Here is a 21,130-nt window from a genome sequence, read left to right on the forward strand (position 1 = left end):
TCCAGTGCTAGCATCCAGTGAAAGTCATTGTCGAAAAAAACACCTTTTGCAATGCAGATAATGGATTCCCTTACTCAGAGTATTAGAAGCCAAGTGACTAGTCAAAAGGACACTGTACATAAAAGTTGAAATCAACTTGCGAAACCAGCACTCCTAAACTGAACTGATCAATCATTAACATGTCATTATAGTCACTGTTCATGACAAATAGAGGCTCTTTTGTATTCATTATAGCCTCTATGTAAGTATATTGTGTCATTATTGCTTCTGAATATAGAAAGGGAACCAGTTCATCCCATCTCATCAGGAGCTTGATAATTTGGGACATCCATTCTGGAACAGTAATAATTTGAGGAATCTTGGCCAGATATGGTTGTAACAAAGTAGTGGAGACCAAATCAGTATCCTCCATATTAGCCCCCAAAGGACCAACTGGAAAACTGGAAAAAGAGCCTAATGTCGATAATTCTTCATCAATTCAAGGAAAAAGTAAGACTTATAAAGATTTGGTTCCAGCATCTGAAAGGAAATGATCAGCTACAGTATTGGGGTGAAATGGTGGTTCAGTGGTCAGCACTGCTGGCTCACAGCACCAGGGACCCGGGTTCAATTCCAAACTTGGGCAACTGCCTGTGTGGAGTTTGCACGTTCTCCATGTGTCTGCATGGGTTTCCTCCCACAATCCAAAGATGTACAGGTTAGGTGAATTGATCATGCTAAGTTGCCCATGGTGTTCAGGGATTTGTAGGTTATGTGCATTAATCAGGGGTAAATACAGGGTAGGAAAATGGTCTGGGTGGGTTACTCTTCAGAGGGTTGGTGTGGACTTCTTCAGCCAAAGGGCCTGTTTCCACATGTAGGGATTCTGATCTATTGTAACCACCAATTACTAAGCTTTTGTTCACTCCAGATTCAAATTTCCTGTTTAATCATGATTTGGAGTTGCCAATGTTGGACTGCGTGTACAAAGTAACTCTGTATAATTATAATGCACTGATACTGAATCCAGCTAGATTAAAGCAACCAAGGCAATGCATGACTCCATATTCTACAGAGAACCACCAAACTGGCAATCTATTTTTTTTGGCTGTTTGAGACTAGTAATATTCATTGTTCAGTGTAAAACTTGCATTTCAGGGACTTTATTTGTAAGAATGGCCCGGGCTGAGGTTGAAGTGGAGGAAAGTAAGTGTTAAAAACTATTGCCTGTGTTCTAGTCTCTTGACTCCAACCAACTTCCAGGCGATTTTTGTGAAGATGGATGTGGTGTCAGTAAGACTACTCGCTCACATATGCAGACAGGAAATGCACAGCAGATCAGGCATCCTCCGAGGAACAGGAAAATCAATGTTTCAGTCAGGAACCCTTCATCACGAAGGACTTCTGCCCAAACATTGATTTTCCTGCTCCTTGGATGCTGCCTAACCTGCTGTGCATTTCCAGCACCATTCTAATCTTGACTCTAATTTCCAGCATCTGCAGACAGTTAAGTGACTAAATGCCACTCCAGACCAATTTCCAAACAACTCAACATCCATGCGGCATGTGGTGGTTGGTGGATAAGAGTGGGAGGGATTCCTGGTCACCCATAAAGCGGAAAAAATGTACGGCTTCATGCAACATGCACACACATCAGCACCAATTTTGCAGTCAATTTACAGGTTCCCAGAAGCATCACAGACAAACATAAAACTTAGGGACTGTCACTTGGTGGTAGACCAGTGGCTACCACACCAAGTACCCTAGGAACCTCTTTGGGGCAGAAATGCAGCAGCATAAGTGCCTCCTGGCTTGTAATTGCTTTGTGACATGCACCATTTACTCAATGCTGTTTGTTGCCATATGAGCTTGTGGTGCCAGATTGGAGCTGAGATTGGGTGCAGAAGACCACTGTATAGAAACATGGCTACTAAAAGAGGAATACAGAAATGTTCCAAGCTGTTAAAAGCAAAACAAAGTGAAGGAAGAAGAAGAAATAAGCAGTTAAAAATAATGTGTAAGCTGCAATGATTGCAAATTTTCCTCTTCAGCACCAGGTGAATTGAAAGGTGAGAGGAAGCAGAACCTATAGTTCTCACGTGGCAAAATACAAAACTGTGAGATTTACTAAACTGACCAAAGCAGCCATGCATAGTTAATGTTTTCTTACTGCTGGGGAGAGACTATTACAAAATTTATTCTACTCTAAAGCTCTCCAAAAAAAAACCCAGGAAATTTTGAAAGCCTTGAAGGCATACTTTGAACATGGAATAAATAGAACTTTTGAATGATGTATTCAATGTTGAGGCCCAAGGTAAAAAATAATCAATCTTCTATTGGGAGAGGAGAAACTTACTTTCAGAAAAGCAATTGACACAAACAGAAGCGTTGAACTTGTAAATTAGTTTTGCATTATGCTGATAGAAAAGATAGAAAGATCACAGACAAAGGGCAGGATACAAGAGCTGCAGAACACGTAACACAAAGGAAATGAAGGCATTTCTAGCATGTGTAAAGCAGTGTTCTCATTTCAAGATAACAAATCATTTTGCACATAAGCGTATCACTAAAAGGAAGCACAACAAACAAATATAGATGGCCAATGCAGAAACTTTGACAATCTCTATACTATTTAACAGGTTTGCTCATTTTGGTCAATAGTTAATAAATAGTTTATGACTGTTGGAATCATGCCTACAAGTGGAAATCACCTAGTCAACATACAGTATCAGATAGATAGCAGTGAGAAATGAACATTCACAGACCTGTGTGGAGTGGATCCAAAATGAAGCCCTTGAAAACAAAACTCTAATGGTGGCACCAACTTGTGCCAAGTTGTCAGGTTTCTCTGAGACGCTATTGTAATGACAAGAATGATGTGTTCCAGATCATAGATTGGAAGCAAAAGCCACTCATCTCAGTCACAGCCAGTCTAAAGTTTTGACTAGTATCATCTATGTGCCAAAAGAAATTATTGCAGTCTTTCAGCACACTGTGCTACTGACCACAGAATAGATGCTAGAGGAATACAATGATACGTTTACAGTTTAGAATGTCTTCCTGGAAAATATCTTCTCAAAGTAGATGAGCATGCAAGACCAATTCAAGGTGAAATAGCAGCAAGTAAACTTTTATTTTCATTAAACGTCCAAATTGTTATTAGAGTCAAGCACTGGTGAGTCTTTCAGGGTACAAATGTTCAATGCTGTGAACAAAAACCTATCCAAGTGGAAAGTCAGCTCTTGCATGGTGTAATTGTCACCTCAACTGTACACAGTAGAAATGAAACACCAGATATAACGTCACAAGTACAAGTATGTAGGCATGGCTGGAGAGGCATGTAGTGGCAGGTTGCCAATCCGGAAAGTGTGAAATCAACATTTGCTCAAATCTATGATCAGTCCCAGTAATCCATTGCAGACCAATAACAGAAGTGGAAAAACAATCACCGTGACAACAACTGACAAGGGAATGACAGCCCATGGAGTAGGAACATTACCCAAATTAACAGCCAATGACAATACACAAAAATATCATTAAGAGACATGTGGAATACATGTGCAGAGACTGATAAGAACAACAAATTGCCAATGCATGTGAACAATTGAGTACAAAATGGATAACTTATGTAACTCACAGTGGAAGTGATCATGTATTCAACATTTTATTTGTATGAAAATGGGATGTTTAGGATAGAAAGGCAATATTGTTCTAATATGCCTCCTGGCTTTTTGCTGTAGTCACATGTCCTCTATCATGAAGTACGTTTAACAGCCAGTTCAATACCGACACAGTACTAACTAGACTATTGACCTATGAGCTCATAATAAGCACATAAGAAGAGTAGCTACAGTCTCCCGTTATCAAGTGACAGCCCCCAGAATGGCAGGCTGGCTTAAAAAGGTATTTTTGACTTAAATTTTATAAAGTTGAAGACAGGTTACCTCTGTTTATAAACACCCTCTCCTTTTGTTTACCTTCTATTGGAGCCTTCTGTTCTTTTCAAGCTGTAAGGACCCTGATTAGCCCTCTAGCTGTCTTTAGTTTGAAAGCAAGCCCACCCTCTGCCTATTAATTGGTCTCAATGGGAAAATCATGATGAGTTATTGTTCCTCTCACATATGTTTCTAACAGCCTAACAGTGGGGTTCAGAAGTCTATAGGTAAAATTTTGCCTCCTATGTTTGTTGTGCTGGACTAAAGATTAGATGCTTATATTGTGATGTTTATATAATTTATTATGGCCAATAATTCTCTACTAGGGCAGCCTATGTTTCTCTCCATTGTAAAGGACTGCAATTGAACAGTATTTAGTTATCTGAAAAGCATGTTGAGATGTCCTGAGTTCATAAAAGGTATGTAAATGTGAGTGCTCTTCTTTTTTGATCTTGGCTCAGTTATTAGATAAAAGAGTGACTTGAATCTGAATGATGCATACAGGAAAAAGGGTAAAAATAAGTAGGAAGTGAAAATCATCTTTTACATACCAAAAGAAGCACAATACATTTCAATGAAAATTCAGGCATCGTCATTTCCAGCCTAATAAAAGTTTCAATATATCTTGACGTTTTTCAGTGAATTGATCTACTTTGATACATTTTAATTAGTAGCATTCCCTCCCTTTAAACTCCAAACATGAATTGGATTTTAAGATTTAGGTCAGTTTCCACAAAGTTGGTCAGAACACTGCACTTTAAAGTGCCTACTTTACCCTATATGTGCCATCAACAAGCCTTTCCACATAAAATGCTACTATGCACAGTATAGTGTCGTTCATAAACTTAACAGATTTTCAGTATTACATATACTAGTAGCACATTGTTAATTAAATGCAAATACCACAGCTTGTAAAGCCATTGTTTTTGCATGGATTACCTGGCCTATGTCCTGCTCTTATTTTCGGAAAGCAATCAGCTTTATTTGACAACTCAGTACCAAACGGAGCCACCCTGGGGCTCTTTGCAGTATCATTCGTGTGCAGCCCCATGCAAATAGATAACTTCGTGACCAGATTATCAAGGAGCCCCTGCTCACTTTTGACTTCGTATTTTCCTTTGTTTCATCATTTTTATGATCTACTTTATAAAAGCCAAGGAAGCAGAGTTTTCAGAAGAACAACTTTGACACATGCTTGATAGGCATGCAGAATCACAATAATGTAAGCAATGATCTCTGAGGGCTTTTCAGATAGCTACCTTCACCCATTTATTCATAAATTGAAGGCTGTTAATTCAACAGCAAGTGCAAAGGATTTTTGCTAAACAGTCAAGCAACAAGCATGAAAAGCTAATTATATTTCCGGTACCCTGCATGCATTGTAAAGTACATTGTAGGAAAACAGGTGTGTGAAGGAACATTCTGAGAAAAATTACACCTACTGCAATATACCAGCGTGTGGGAAAACTACATCTGCAACTAGAAGGACCTAGTAGGAAGTGCAAAAGAATTTGCACTTTCTCGTAAAAAGAAGAAGAAAAAATTAAGACTGCAAAGTGGAGGAAAGGGCACATGCACCTAATGGATAGGATTTCAGGTGGTTATTGTACACTCTCTAGGAACAAGAGGGCATGTGCACCTTAGCTGGCACTGGAATCCAAGACTGAATTTTACTTGTTTCAGGCAATTATTTCACACTCCTCTGTGGCAGGATCTCCCACCTCCAAGGGCTGCCAGCCAATCAATGAGCTGATAGCTTATCTATTCTCACAGTTCCATTAAGAGCTGGATCACTGTTCAATGTGGCCTGGAGTAAAGGGAAGTGGGGTTGGGAGTAAGTTGCTGGAGTAAATTAATCATGCACTGGTGACTTGGATGCAACAGAACAGGCTCTTAATAGGTTGTTGAATGTTTTCTACAGATTCTCCCTTCATAGGGCATAAGACACTCTATCAGGAGGAATCCATACTTTACTTCACAGATTGGATATTCTCTCATGCTTGCCCTTGCTAATTTATCAGCAGCCACAGGAAGATTCCTTGAACTGACGATAAATTGATCATTTACTGTTTAGAGTTGACCTCAGGTTGGGTGGGTGGGCCACTCAGCACCAATCCTGTCTTTGGCAAAATTCCAAAGTGTGTGGAAGGTGGCAGCTACAGTAACCCTTGCCATCTCAATTAACTTTACACCCGCCAAGTGCCTCCTGGTTCATTTGCAAGAGTACTAAAAATTCTGACCGAAGGAATGATACAGCAACTAAAAATAGGCAAAAGCATTGACATCACCTAGAAATGTCTCAATCTCTATATTATTCACTATTCTGACTACATTTGTTACACTTAATCTAGAATTCACTTTTGCCCTAGAGTTTTAACTCCCCTACACAATGTCTTCATGATGGAAATTTAAAAGCCTTAATTCCGGGATCCTACGTTAAGTGGTATGCCCTTCAAATGAAACTTGTGCAGTATAGTTTACATGCATTGTTTCCAATCCTTGTACACCACAGAAATCAAAATTTACTGGAGAAAGACAAGCCAGTTTTGTTGTGCTAAATGTGATTGTTTCAAGATTATTGATGGTACATGGTTATTTACTCTACACATAGATATTCCAGTCTTTTTTGACACATCATTTGTATTTTCTAACATGAACTGAAACGCATATTTCCCTGTGAAACCTGCTTCACTTTACAGAAATGTAAAATATGGTCTATGGGAAATACAAGTTTCAACATTGCCAGTTCTGTTACTCATTAATCCACAATCATGACAGAATGCCATCAACTTTTTTTCAAAGAGAAAAAAAATCACAAGTATTTAATTAAGAGCAAAGAGACTTGCAAACTATTTTACTGTAAAAAAAAGTTACAATGTTGTTTGGATGCAAGCCAAAGTGGTTTAAGAACACTTTTTAAAAATCGTAACCGAGTAAAGATGGCAGTAAAAGTGAGGTTGTCAGAATAGCACAGGATTTTTTCATAATGCAATGGTCTTCAGGATTTTGGGAGACCTCCTCCACGTTTACATACTGTGTACTTGACTCAGTGCAGGTCAGCTCCCCTGTGCAACCTGCTGTTATCATTTAGTTCAATGTGCAAATGTGATGGCTAAAGTAGGTATTATAACAACTAAGGAATTCAATTTTAAGCCAAACTCTGCAGATTTGTTGATCCAGCTAACAAGCTGGAAAACTGGTGCCAGATAAGGAGATTCAAGTAAAATGAGATCTCCTTCAAAAGGAGACGCCAGCTGTTCACATAGATGCTTCATCAGTACAATGTGCTAATTGGGTGGATTACACACTTGATCTGATTGTTTTCAACTCGTTTTACTTTGACTGTCTTACCTATTTCTATTTCGACCTGCTAAGCCACCTCAATTATTCATACCTTAACCACATCTCAAATTTCTCTATTATTGCCTGTTAAGGATTCATGTGGATATCACTTCAATGCTTGGAAAATTACAGGCTGATTCACCTAACCTCTGTTGTTGGCAAAATTCTAGAATCCATCGTTAAGGATGAGATTTCTAAATTCTAGGAAGTGTAGGGTCAAATTAGAATAAGTCAGCATGGATTTAGTAAGAGAAGGTCATGCCTGATAAACCTGTTAGAACTCTTTGAAGAGGTAACAAGTAGGTTAGACCACGGAAACCCAGCGGATTTATCTATCTCGACTTCCAAAAGGCCTTTGATTTGGTGCCTCACGAGAGGCTGCTGAATAAGGTGAAGGCCTGTGGTGTTCGAGTTGAGCTACTGGCATAGATTAAGGATTTGCTGTTTGACAGAAGGCAGAGAGTTGGGATAAAAGATTCTTTTTCGTAATGGCAGCTGGTGACAAGTGGTGTCCTGCAGGGTTCAGTATTGGGGTGCAGCTGTTCACTTTATATATTAATAATCTGGAGGAAGAAGCTGGGGGCATTATGGCAAAATTTGCCAATTATAATAAGTTAGGTGGACAGGCAGGTAGTACTGAGGAAGTGGGGAGGCTGCAGAAAGATTCAGACAGTTTAGGAGAGTGGTCCAGGAAATCGCTGATAAAATTCAATGTGAGCAAATTTGAGGTCTTGCACTTTGGGAAAAAAAAATCCAGGCATGGATTATTTTCTAAATGGTGAGAAAATTCATAAAACCATAATACAAAGGGATCTGGGAGTGCTAGTCCAGGATTCTCCAAAGGTTGACTTGCAGGTTGAGTCTGTGATTAAGAAAGCAAATGTAATGTTGCCATTTATCTCAAGAGAGTTGGAATGTAAAAGCAGCAATGTGCTTCTGAGACTTTATAAAGCTCTAGTCAGGCCCCATTTGGAATACTGTGTCCAACTTTGGGTCCCAACCTCAGGAAGGACATACTGGCACTGGAGCGAGTCCAGCAGAGATTTACACGGATGATCCTGGAATGGTAGGCCTAACATACGATGAACAGCTGAGGATCCTGGGATTGTATTCAATAGAGCTGAGAAGGCTGAGGGGGGATCTAATATAAACTTCCAAGATAATGCATGGCTTAGAAAGGGTGGGCACTGGGAAATTATTCCCTTATAGGACTTGTGGGCACAGCCTTAGATTTAGAGAGGGTCAATTTAGAATGGAAATGAGGAGACATTTCATCAGCCAGAGAATGATGGGCCTGTGGAATTCATTGCCACAGAGCTCAGTGGAGGCCGGGATGTTAAATGCCTTCAAGGCAGAGATTGATAAATTCTTGATCTCGCAAAGAATTAAGGGCTATGGGGAAAGTGTGGGTAAGTGGAGTTGAAATGCCCATCAGCCATGATTAAGTGGCAGAGTGGACTCGATGGACCAAATGGCCTTACTTCCAATCCTATATCTTATGGTCTTATGGTCTAACAAGAGAGAATGTAACTATATAAACATAACTATATTTATATTAAACTAAACATAATAATCTTATCATTATCATCAATTTCCACACATAAACATCTTGGGGGCTGAAACTGGCTGGTCCAGTCACACAAATACTTTGGTTACAAGAGCAAGTCAGAGTTTGGGAATTCAGAAGAATAACTCACCTACTGACTTCCCAAACAGGTTCCAGTCAGCAGTGTGATGGAATACTCCCCACATGCTGAGATGAGTGCAGCTCTCAAAATAGTTAAGAAACTTGACATAGAGTCATAGAGCTGGTCAAAGACCAAAAGCAGGTTAGGTGGATTGGCCAGGCTAAATTGCCCAGAGATGTGCAGAGTAGCTGGGTTAGCCATGGGAATTACAGTGTTACAGGAATAGGATATGGGATGGTCTCGCTGGAGTGCTCTTCGGAGGGTTGGTGTGGACTCAATGGGCGAAATGGCCTTCTTCCACACTGTAGGCATTCTATGAATGTATAGCACAGAAGTTTCACAACATCTTTACTATAGCAGGGACACCAGAATTCAATGCAGTATTCCAAAAGTGGCCTAACCAATGTCCTGCATAGCTGTATCATGACCTCAATGCAATGACCAATAAAAGCAAGTGTACTAAATGCCTTCTTTATTACCCTGGGTACCTTAAACTCTGCTTTCAAGGGACTATGAAACTGCATCCCAAGGTCTCTTTGCTCAGAATCATTCCCCAGGAGCTTACCATTAAGTGTATAGATTCTGCTCTGACTTGCCCTACCAAAATGCAGCATCTCACAGTTATCTAAATTAAACTGCGTCTGCCACACCTTGGCCCATTTTCCATTTGATCAAGGACCTGAGTTAACCTTCTGTCTCCTATGCCACCATTTTGGTGTCATCTGCAAATTTACTAACAATACCTTCTATATTCACTTCCAAATCATTTATATAAATTACAAAAAGCAGTGGACTCAGTTCCAATCCTTGCACCACATTGCTAGCCTCACGGGACTCCAATCTAAAAAGTAATCCTCCACCACCACCTTACCTTCGAGCCAATTCTGAATCCATATAGCTAATGTTCCTTGTATTCCATGTGATCTAACCTTACAAACCAATCTAATGTGTGGAACTGTGCAAGTGCCTTACTGAAGTCCTTACAGCCAATGTCTACTACGCTGCCTTCGTCAATCTTCTTTGCCTCTACATCAAAAAACTTAAGTTAGTGAGACACAATCTCCCATGCATGAAGCCATGTTGACTATCTTTAATGAGTCCTTGCCTTTCCAAATACATGCAAATCCTGTCCTCAGATTCCCTCCAACAGCTTACACACCACTGACATCAGGCTCACTGGTCTATAATTCTCTGGATTTTCCTTAGCACCTTTCTTAAATAACATCAGAGACAAAGTAGTCGATATCCCAATAACCAATTTAAACATTCACTGCTGCACAGTGGTAAAAGTCTGTACCATCTACTGGAAGCATTACAGCAACTCACCAAACTCCTTCAGTTGCACCTCCCAAAACCATCATCTACTCAATTGGAAGTACAAGGATAGCAGATGCTTGCAAACACCACCATCTGCAAATTATACTCCAAGTCATGCACAATTCTGACTTGGAAATAAATCATAATTTCTTCAGGTTCAAAATATCAACATCCTGCAACTCCCCACCTAACAACACTGCAGATGCACCCAGACCATACACATTGCAGCAGTTGAAGATTGTAGCTCACTACCACCTTCTCCAGTCCAATTAGGAATGGGCAGCAAATGCTTGTGTCCCCAGGGATGTTAAGACCCCTTAACAAGTATGAAACTGCAACCACCTTCTGTTTTCTAATTTAGATATTATTTTACTTCCTGTCTTGTTGCTTATTTTCATCTGCTAATTCTTAATCTGCTGTTGGTGAGCAATCATGTTCCAGGTGTCAGAATCGTGACCCTTATTTTTCCTTATGTGTATAAATGATCTACATCTTGGTGTGTAGGAGGACAATTTCAAAGTCTGTGGATGATAGGATTGTGAACTGTAAGTGTAAAAATTCAGAAGGACATTGCCATATTCGTGAAGTCGGTTGTTCCGTGACAGATGAAGTAAAACGTGGACAAATGTGAGATGATGCAAAAAACATTAAAAGGCAATACAGTATAAAATAAAGGATGTGCAGGAGCAGAGAGATCTGCCTGAATCCACACATAAATCATTAAAGGTATCAGGACAGGTAGAAAGAGCTATTAATAGAGCATACAGTATTCTAGCTTCATAAGGGTATAGAGTACAAAAGCAGAGAAGTTATGTTAAACTTACAGTTCTGGCCATTATGTTATAGGAAGGATGTGAATGCATTGAAGAAACTGCCAAAGAGATTTATGAATATGCTTCCAGGGCTGAGGCCCGAGAGCTCTGAGGAAACATTGGAGATTTTAAGACTGTTATCTTTGGAAAGGAGAAGGCTAAGAGGAGCTCTGATGTAGTCATTTAGAATCAAAACATTAGCTTGCTCTGCCTCCATGGATGTCACCTGACCCACTGTGATTTCCAGCATTTTTTGTTTTTAGTTCAAGGCTAAACAGAGATTTGGTTGAAGTTTTCAAAATCATGAGATCTCTGGTCAGAGAAACTATTCCTGCTCAAAAACATATCGAGAACCAAAAGGAACAATTTTTCAGTGATTTGCAAAAGAAGCAAATATGAGATGAGATACCATGAGTATTCACGATCTGGGCTGCACTGTCTAGAAGTGATTTGGAGATGCCGGTTTTAGACGGGGGTGTACAAAGTTAAAAATCACATAACATCTGGTTATAGGCCAAAAGGTTTATTTGGAAGCACTAGCTTTCGGTGCACTGCTCCTTCACAACCACTTGATGAATGAGCAATGCTCCAAAAGCTAGTGCTTCCAATTAAACCTGTTGGACTATAACCTGGTGCTGTGTGATTTTTAACTCTGCCTAGAAGTGTAGTGAATGCAGGTTTAGTTGAGGCATTCAAGAGGGTATTGAATAATTATTTAAAACAGGAAAAATATACAAGGATATGGGGAAAAGACAGAAAATTGTCGCAAGTTATAATGTCCATTCAGAGATGCTGATGCAGGCTAGATGGGCAAATGGTCTCCTTCTTCCCTGTAACAATTCTGGGATTCTGTGAAATCCTGGTGTAGTCTCATTTCTGGTATACTATGATTCTTTGTTGGTTACAATTTATAGCAGATTTATTCTTTATAACAGGCATGTCAAATGTGCTTTGGAATCACTTCAAATGACCAACGCAATGAATGCGAATTTCTCATTTACTATAGAGAACAAGACAAGGTGAGATAATGCTTAAAATATAAGAGCAGATGATTCAAATTTCCTGAACTATTTAACCTTTGACCAAAATATAAAATAAAGATGTTACAGTCAAATTATGAATGGAGAATACTATATGTACTAAATCTTTGGCATTGTTATACATTTGTTATGAACTTATAGGGATATTTGAGATAACACATCCAACTAAACACATGAGCAATTAAACCACAATTTTTATTGTCTGTAACATATGTGCTATTTGGTGCCCAGAACACAGGCTTTTTTCAGTATAAATTATGTCAATTACCATCTGTATAGTCAGAGTAACAAGTCTGCACTGACTTCCCAGAAGTTAGGATGCACCAGGGATGGAAGAGAATAATGGTTACCATGGTGGATCAAGGGAACTGCATTTATCTAGATATCCAGTTTACCATAATATTTCTGATTTGTGTTTAATAGATAAGAGGCACGCTTTTGAAACTCAGGAGGCAAGTTGTTCACTATAGAATTCCTAGGCTCTGACCTCTATAGCTACAGTAGTTATGATTAGATTACTTACAGTGTGGAAACAGGCCCTTCGGCCCAACAAGTCCACACCGACCCGCGACCCACCCATACCCCTGCATTTACCTCTTACCTAAGACTACAGGCAATTTAGCATGGCTAATTCACCTGGCCCGCACATCTTTGGACTGTGGGAGGAAACCGAAGCACCCGGAGGAAACCCACACAGACACAGGGAGAACGTGCAAACTCCACACAGTCAGTCGCCTGAGGCGGGAATTGAACCCGGGTCTCTGGCGCTGTGAGGTAGCAGTGCTAACCACTGTGCCACCGTGCTGCCCACTGGTGACTAGTCCAGCCATTTTCTTGGTCATGGTGCCTATAGATGTGGTTTGATCTGAAATCAGCCAGGTTTATGCTTTTGACTGTCCAGAGAAGCCGTTCAAATTCTCTTTTGTGAAAGATGATCATTGCCTGGTACTCATGTAGCATGAAGATTAGTTGCTATTCAGCCCAAGTCTGGATGTTATCCAGGTGTTGTTGCATATTTATGTAAACTACTTCATAATCTGAGGAAATGCAAATAGAATTGAACATTTTATAATGGTTAGCAAATACGTCTGTGTTGGAGTCGCTGAAGATGATTGGGCCTCAAACAGTGCTCTAAGGGAATCCTATCAAGATGTACTTGGACATAAGATGTTGGCTTCCCATAACTATGACTGAAAGCAATGACACCATATCCTTACTGACTTCAATATTACTCAGGCTCTTGGTGCCACACAGTCAAGCATTATCTTAATGTCAAGGGCATTTACTCATTCCACAGCTTGGAATTCAGGTCTTTAATCCACATTTAGACTGTGTTCTGGAGCAAAGCAGCACTTGTGGAACCTGAACCGAGCATGTGTAAACAGACTACTGCTGTTTTAGCAATGTCGGTGATTATCTTTGCTGGTGAGTAGGTGGTAATCTGCCAGATCACAATTATTCAACTTTTTGTAGGCAAGGCAATTTTCCATTTTACTGATTAGATTCCAATGTTGTAGATGTGTTGGTTTCATACAGTGTGGGTTGCTTGTCTATTTTGGAAGGAAGTTAAGGGTCTTCAACACTGCTTCAGGCCTGGACTATATGTAGTCAAGACTGGAGAAAGGTAACAGGATTTCTTTCTTAATGAGTATTAATGCACCAGTTGGGATCTTAAAAGGCAATGCAATCCCATCATAGGCACCAGCATTAATGTTAGCAATTGTATTCCAGATTTATTTAAATAATTAATGGAATTAAAATTGAAAAATTCCACACGTGGAATGTGGAGGCATTTGTTTGCAGCTTGGAGAAACAAAAGAAGCTAACTGTTGTAAATGCGACAAAGTTACATTCTCTCGGCAATGTGATCACACAAATTGACATAATCTGTTAGGAGTTCAGTAGAGCTCAGCTTAGTATCTACCCTCTGACTGGCCTGGCTGCAACATAACACAGATCCTTGTGAGAGAAATGCCAACAAAAAGCAAGAAAAAGTCCAGAAGAGGGCTATATCAATATCTCTCTCTTTTCTCTGTAAAGTTGCTGTCTCCAATTCTTTGTTGAAAGAGTACGAAAACTAATTCACAGATGCCGAAACAAATAATTTTAATATCCAAAGGAAGAGTTGGTTCCAATCAATCTACTAATAAAAAATGGACTCATCATCGGTGTGCACTGTCCTAGTCCCAACCATCTTCAACTGCTTTATCTATAAGCTTTCCTCCATCATAAGGTCAGAAGTGGGGATGTTTGCTGATAATTCACAATGTTCTGCACCATTTGCGACTCCTCAGTTACTGAAGTAGTTCATATTCAAAAGCAATAAGATCTGGATAATATCCAGGCTTGAGTTGACAAGTACATTCACACCATAAAAGACAATCTAATCACTGTTCCTAGACATTCAACAGTGTTATGATCACTGAATCCCTCCCTATCAACATCCTTGGGGTTACCATTAACCAGCAAATCAAGGCTGGCTACAAAACACAGTGGCTTTCACAACAGGTCAGAGGTTAGGAATACTGGAGCAAGTAACTTACCTTCTGCCTCCCCAAAGCTTGTCAACTATCTACAAGGCACCATTCTGCACTTGGATGGGGCGCAGTTCCAACAAAACAAGAAGATTGCATTACATATAGACAGGGTGGTTAAAAAGGCATTTGGCACACTTGCCTTCGTTGCTCCATCCTTTGAGTACAGGAGTTGGGAAATCATGTTGAGGTTGTATAGTACATAGGTCAGGTGTCTTCTGGAATACTGTGTCCAGTTCTGTTTGCTCAGTTATAGGAAGGGTATTATCAAGAGGGAGAGGTTTCAGGAGAGATTTACCAGAATGTTGCCTGGTATGTAACGTTTGAGTTATAAAGAAAGGCTCAATAGACTGGGACTTTTTTTACTAGAGCGTAGGAGGTGAAGAGGTAATCTGAAAGAAGTTTATAAAATAATGAGAGGTACAGATAAGAGATAAAGGTGAGAGGTGACAGATTTTAAAAAGACATAAGAGGCAATTTATTTTGACAGAGGGTGATTCGCTTTTGGATTGAACTTCCTGAGAAAGTGGGGAATGTGGATACAATTACAACATTTAAAAGACATTTGGATAGCTACATGAATAGGAAAGGTTTAAAGGGAAATGGGCCAGGAGCAGGTAGTTGGGACTAGCTTAGTTTGGGATTATGTGTGGCATGGACTGGTTGGACCAAAAGGTCTGTTTCCATGCAGTAAGACTTTATGAAGTTTGACACCATTCAGTACAAAGCAGCACATTTGATTGTCATCACATCCACAAGTATCCACTCCCTCCACAACTTAAATTCAATAGCAGCAGTGTTGACTATCTGCAAGATGCACCACAGAAATTCACCAAAGATTCTTAAACAGCATCTTCCAAACCTATGATCACTTACGAACTACTAGGAGGTCAAAGGCAGCAGTTACATGGGAACACCAACACTTGCAAGTTGCCCGCCAAGCCACTCACCATCCTGACTTGGAAATATATCGCCATCCCTTCACTGTGACTGGGTCAAAATCGGAATTCCCTCCCTCGGGGTATTGTGGATCAATCTACAGCACGTGGACTGCAGCAGTTGAAGGAGGCAGCTCACCATCAAATTCTCCCAAAGGCAACCAGGGATGGGCAATAAATGCTGGCCAACTAGTGGCACTCACATCCCGTAAATAAAACAAAATAATGGCATCAACAAAGAATCAAAAGGATTGTGAGACTAACCCATCTAGACTGTGATCTGGGCTGATGAAATTTTATTCTCCTGATTTTTCTTTCCTTAATACATTTGTCTCTGTGTTGGTCAGATGGGTGGCTGGGGTGGGGGGACGAGCGGGCAGTATCTGGCGAGTGGTAGTGATGTTGCTGCAGGGAATTAACAGGGATAAAATTTAAGTTATGTAGTCATACATTGTCAATTCATTTTCCTTTTTTGCCACTGATTAAGAAAATCAGGCTTTTTTTTAAAACAAAGCAAAGGTTATTTTCCTGTTAGTGGTAAAACCATGCCATGTATTTCTATTAATCTGAATCAGTCAATCAGGTAAATTGAAATGTTTGGTAGTCTAATTAAATTTTCACATTTGTGATGATATTGGCAATGTGGTACTTGATATTGGTGCACATTCCTAAGCAAACTGAACAAATTTCACAAACTGGCATGGTGAATTAGATTAGATTAGATTCCCTACAGTATGGAAAGAGGCCCTTCGGCCCAACCAGTCCACACCGACCCTCCGAACAGTAACCCACCCAGACCCATTTCCCTCTGACTAATGCACCTAACACTATGGCAACTTACCATGCCCAATTCACCTGACCTGTACATCTTTAGACTGTGGGAGGAAACCACAGCAAGATATGGATCTTACATTCGCGTCTTAGATTATTTGTCCAAGCCTCCAGCAAGGTAATTCCGATGCTATAGTACTTACCAATGCTAAATGTCGGAGCGACAATAAAGTATACTTTACAAAAGCTCATCAGAAACATTGAGCTTTTTACAAAAAATGGATTATCATATTACACCAACACCATTTCACAGCACATACAAAATAGGCTGCACATGTAATTAACTAATCAAACCATGGAACACATGATATATATCAGATTTCCAACAAATGTGAGCAGTCTATATTTTTTTTTCAGAAGACATTACCATTGCTGTATTTTTTAAGTGTTTGTCAGATGAGACAGGAATAAAAGATGTTAATACAACACTCAAATGACATAAAACAAAAACTGAAGTCCATTTTGAGGATGTATGCCAGTCAAAGTGTGGACCTGACAAATTAACAACAAATACTTACATTACTTGACAAGAGAGTACCTTTAATCATCTCTGAAGCATATCAAATGAAATACCAGAGAGCAGGGCAAATTCATGGCAAAGACATTGCCAGAGAGCATCAAATATCTATCTTTGAATGCATTATGATGAATTTATTGTTTAGGTACTCTCATTCGCTGCCCTTACTAATTTTGTTGGAAATTTTTGTGATTTACATTCTAGCCCAAAGAGTTAAAATATAAGTTCAGAAAACCTAATTTTTTTTTTAAAAGGATACTAACTACTTGTAGGAAAATCAACAGCAGAATAATTTCAGGAGGTTAAAATTGAAAATGGGGAGACAACGGGCCCAGTATTTTCATTTTACAGTATAAGAGTAATAAGCCCAGGTAACTGTGGATGTCTAGGAATATTCAGGACTTGCTAGGAAGGAAAAAAGTTTATTTTGTCCCTTTGCACCTGCTAAAAGAAACAGAGGCTCTAGTGGAGTATCGAAAGTGGAACGGGCAGCTTAAAAAAGCATTCAGGAGAGCGATGTGGGGCCACTGGTGGATAAAATTAGGGAGAATCCTAAGATACTCTGTAATTATAATAAGGGGAAGGGAATAACCAGGGGCAGAGTAGGGCTATTTGATACCAAGAAGGCAACGGAGCCAGGGGATATTGGTAGGATATTAAATGAGTAGATCACTTCTGTCTTCACCAGGAGGAGGATGTGGATACAGAATTCAGGGAGTAGGACCATGGGGTTTTTGAGCAGTTTGACATAGGGAGTGAGGAGGTATTGCAGCTAATGGCAGGCTTAATAGTAGACAAATCCTCAGATCTTGGTCAGTTGTATCCCAGGTTGCTCATGGAGGCAAGGGAGGAAATTGCGGGAGCCAAGATCTAAATTTTTAACTCCAACTTGACCACGAAGAAGTATGCCAGAGGACTAGAGGACAGCTAATGTAGTTCCACTTTTCAAGAAGGGTTGTAGGGTTAAACCAGGGATTAAAGAGGAGTGAGTCTCACATCGGTAGTAGGAAACTATTTGAAGAAATTCTGAAGGCGAGAAATAATCTCCACTTGGAGAAGCAATGTTTGATCAGGGAAAGTCAGCATGGCTATGTCAAAGGGAAGTTATACCAAATAACTGTAATTAAACCTTTTGAGGAGGTGACTAGATGTGTAGATGAGGGTAATGCAGTTGATGTAGTTTGTATGGGTTTCAGCAACAGCTTTGACAAGGTCCTACATAAGAAACTGATAAAGAATGTAAAAGCACATGGGATCCCAGGATAACTTGACAATTGGATCCAAAATTAGCTTAGTGGAAGGAGACAGAGAATGGTAGTAGAAGTCTGTTTGTGTGACTGGAAGCCAGTGTTCAGTGTTATACACAGGGGTGAGTGCTGGGTTCCCTATTGTTCGTGATATATAATATATATATAAACAATGTAGATGAAAATGTGAGGAGGATAAGTAAGTTTACAGGTGACGTGAGGATTAACCAAATGGGTTAATAAAGAAGAGGAAGGTCTTAGGATTACAGGTGGCAATAGACAGATTGATCAGATAGACAGATCAGTGGCCACTGGAATTTATCTGAGAAAAATGTGAGGTCATATACTTTGGAAGAAGTCACAAGATAAAAGGAGTATTCAATGAATGGCAGGACATCCGAAAGTTAAGAGGAACAGAGGGACATTGGGGTGCTTGTCCACAGATTCTTGAAGGCAGTAAACAGATTAATAGTATGGTTAAGAATGCATATGGGACACTTGCCTTAATTAGTCATGGCATAGATTAAAAGAGATCAGACTGTAGCTGTACAGGACTTTGGTTCAGCCATTGCTGGATTACTGTGTGCAGTTCTGGTTGACACAATATCGGATGGATGTTATTGCTTTGGAGATGTTATTGCAGAGGAAGTTCATCAGAGAGTTGCCTGAGTTGGAGCATTTTAGCTATGAAGAGAGACAGGGGTTGGAGAGCAGAGATACTGAGGGGGACCTGACTGAAGTGGATAAGATTATGACAGGCATGAATAGAGTGGATAGAAAGCAGCTGTTTCCCTTAGTTAAGTGTTCATAGTGAGAGGGGATAATTTTATAGCGAAGGGCAGGAGCTTTGGAGGGTAATTTGAGAATTTTTAAAATTCATAGAATGGTTGGTTAACTTCACTTCACGTTGCCTGGTCCAGTTCAGTTCAGTTTCTGGTCAACAGTAACCCAGGGTATGTTGAATGTCAAGGGCCATTGATCGATTTCTCTCATTTGAGATACTCAGTGCTTGGCTCTTGCATAGGATAATTATTACTTGCACTTATCAAAGCAAGGCTGAATATTGCTTTGGTCATGTTGCATGGAGACATGGACTGCTTTTAGTATTTGAAAAGCCACAAATTGTATTGTTATTTGTAATCATCGGTAAACATGCCCATACCTGATGTCATGATGGAGTGAAGGTTAATGATAGAGTAGCTGAAGCTTGTTGGGCTAGGACATCACCCAGAACTCCTCCATTGATATCCTTGGCCTGATATGATTAGTTGTGATTGTTGGGAGTCAAATCCTTTGTGCTATGAGTAAAGAATGTTGTTCCAATTTCCCCTGACTCCAGTTTGGCAGAGATTCACGGGTGCTATGCTTGGGCAATTGCTATCTTGACATCAATAGCAATCATTTTCACCTCATCTCTGGAGATCAGTTCTGTTGTCCTTGCTTGGACCCAGGCTGTCATGAGGTTAAGATCCTAGTGATGGTACCCAAATGGAGCGTCTGTGGGTTTATTCCTTTGTGATTGACAATATGATAAACAAGTCCTTCGGTCACTTAGCTGAATGATTGACAGCAGACTGATATCCCAATAACTGAATTTTGTTGAATTTGTCTTGCTCTTCATGGACAAGCAATACCTGGATAATTTTCAACATTGTCAGGTAGGTAAGTACAACCATTGTAGCTATATAGATAATGTGTGTTTTAACAGTGCTATTTGGCTATAACATCACTGAAGAATTAGAAATTGTATTTTCGAGAACGCTTACCTCAGTTTGCAATTGCACAATTCCACTGGGGATCGGTTCACATGCTTCATTCTGCGCATGTCCCAATGTCAGCACCAAAATCTCTATGCAGTTCTGCACATGTGCAACATCAATGCTGGTCTTCTTGCTGTTTGCACATGCACCGATGTCAGAGGCGGTCTTAGTGCTGTGCTGAACATGCATCGGTCAGCTGCTGCCAGAACAGCTTTCTGAGAGAGGTACTGCACAGACAGAAACTTCCTTACATTTGTTAAATTGAATGTGTTAAATTTACTTTTGTTTTGTTAATAAACATGATTTCAACTTCATTAAGGCTGTACTATACTATGCTTCAGACTTTTGTATGATTTTTGAGCAGTCACAAGTGATATTCTTTGCTGGTCTGCTCCTAATCCCACTTTTCCCATAGGCCCCATTATTTCTATTAATAGAAAATTGCTTCAGCGAGGTTTTGCTCAAACGCAGCTACGGCTTTATAGGAGAACTACCTGTACTGGAATAACGTGGCTAGGAACCTAGCCAGTTCCGCTGCTGAAGTCTTCACTATGATTGCTGGTATATTGTCAGGGCCTTTGTAGTATTCAGTACCTTCAGCAATTTCTTGATATCACATGGATCGAGTTGGCTGAAATCTAACATCCATAATACTGGGGACTCCAGGAAGAGGCCGAGACAAATCACCCACTTGGCCTTTCTGGCTGAAGATGGATCCGAATACTTCAACTTTGCATTCTGTAGTGAGCTTCTCCATCCTTGAGGATTGGGATATTTGTGCAGACTCCTCCTGTTAAAACAGCTAATTGTTGATTGCTAATCATGACTGGAAATGTGAAACTTCAAAGTTTAAATTTTATATTTTAATCATCGCATTGCTTGGCCCATCTAAGACATACTGTTCCCACTGGCTGACATGAAAGTAGTCTTGCTGTAGTTTTACCAGGTTGGCAAAAGTAGCCATTCAAGAAGGAAATAGAGACATTTGTTCTAAAATCAGTTCTCACAAGTAAGCGACTCCAAATTCTAAAGCCTAGACCAACTTAGATGTCAAAGGTCATACACGGTAGTATAAGGCAATAAAAGGTAATTTTGTTAAATGTAAGTATTCTTCTATAACACAATGGTTGTGTTTGTGTGACCCCGCCCTTTCTATAAATGCTGTTTAAGTGCATGATTTAAAGTGTTGG

Source organism: Hemiscyllium ocellatum, chromosome 5 (genome assembly GCF_020745735.1).
Source record: "Hemiscyllium ocellatum isolate sHemOce1 chromosome 5, sHemOce1.pat.X.cur, whole genome shotgun sequence".
In the NCBI taxonomy this organism is placed as follows: Eukaryota; Metazoa; Chordata; class Chondrichthyes; order Orectolobiformes; family Hemiscylliidae; genus Hemiscyllium; species Hemiscyllium ocellatum.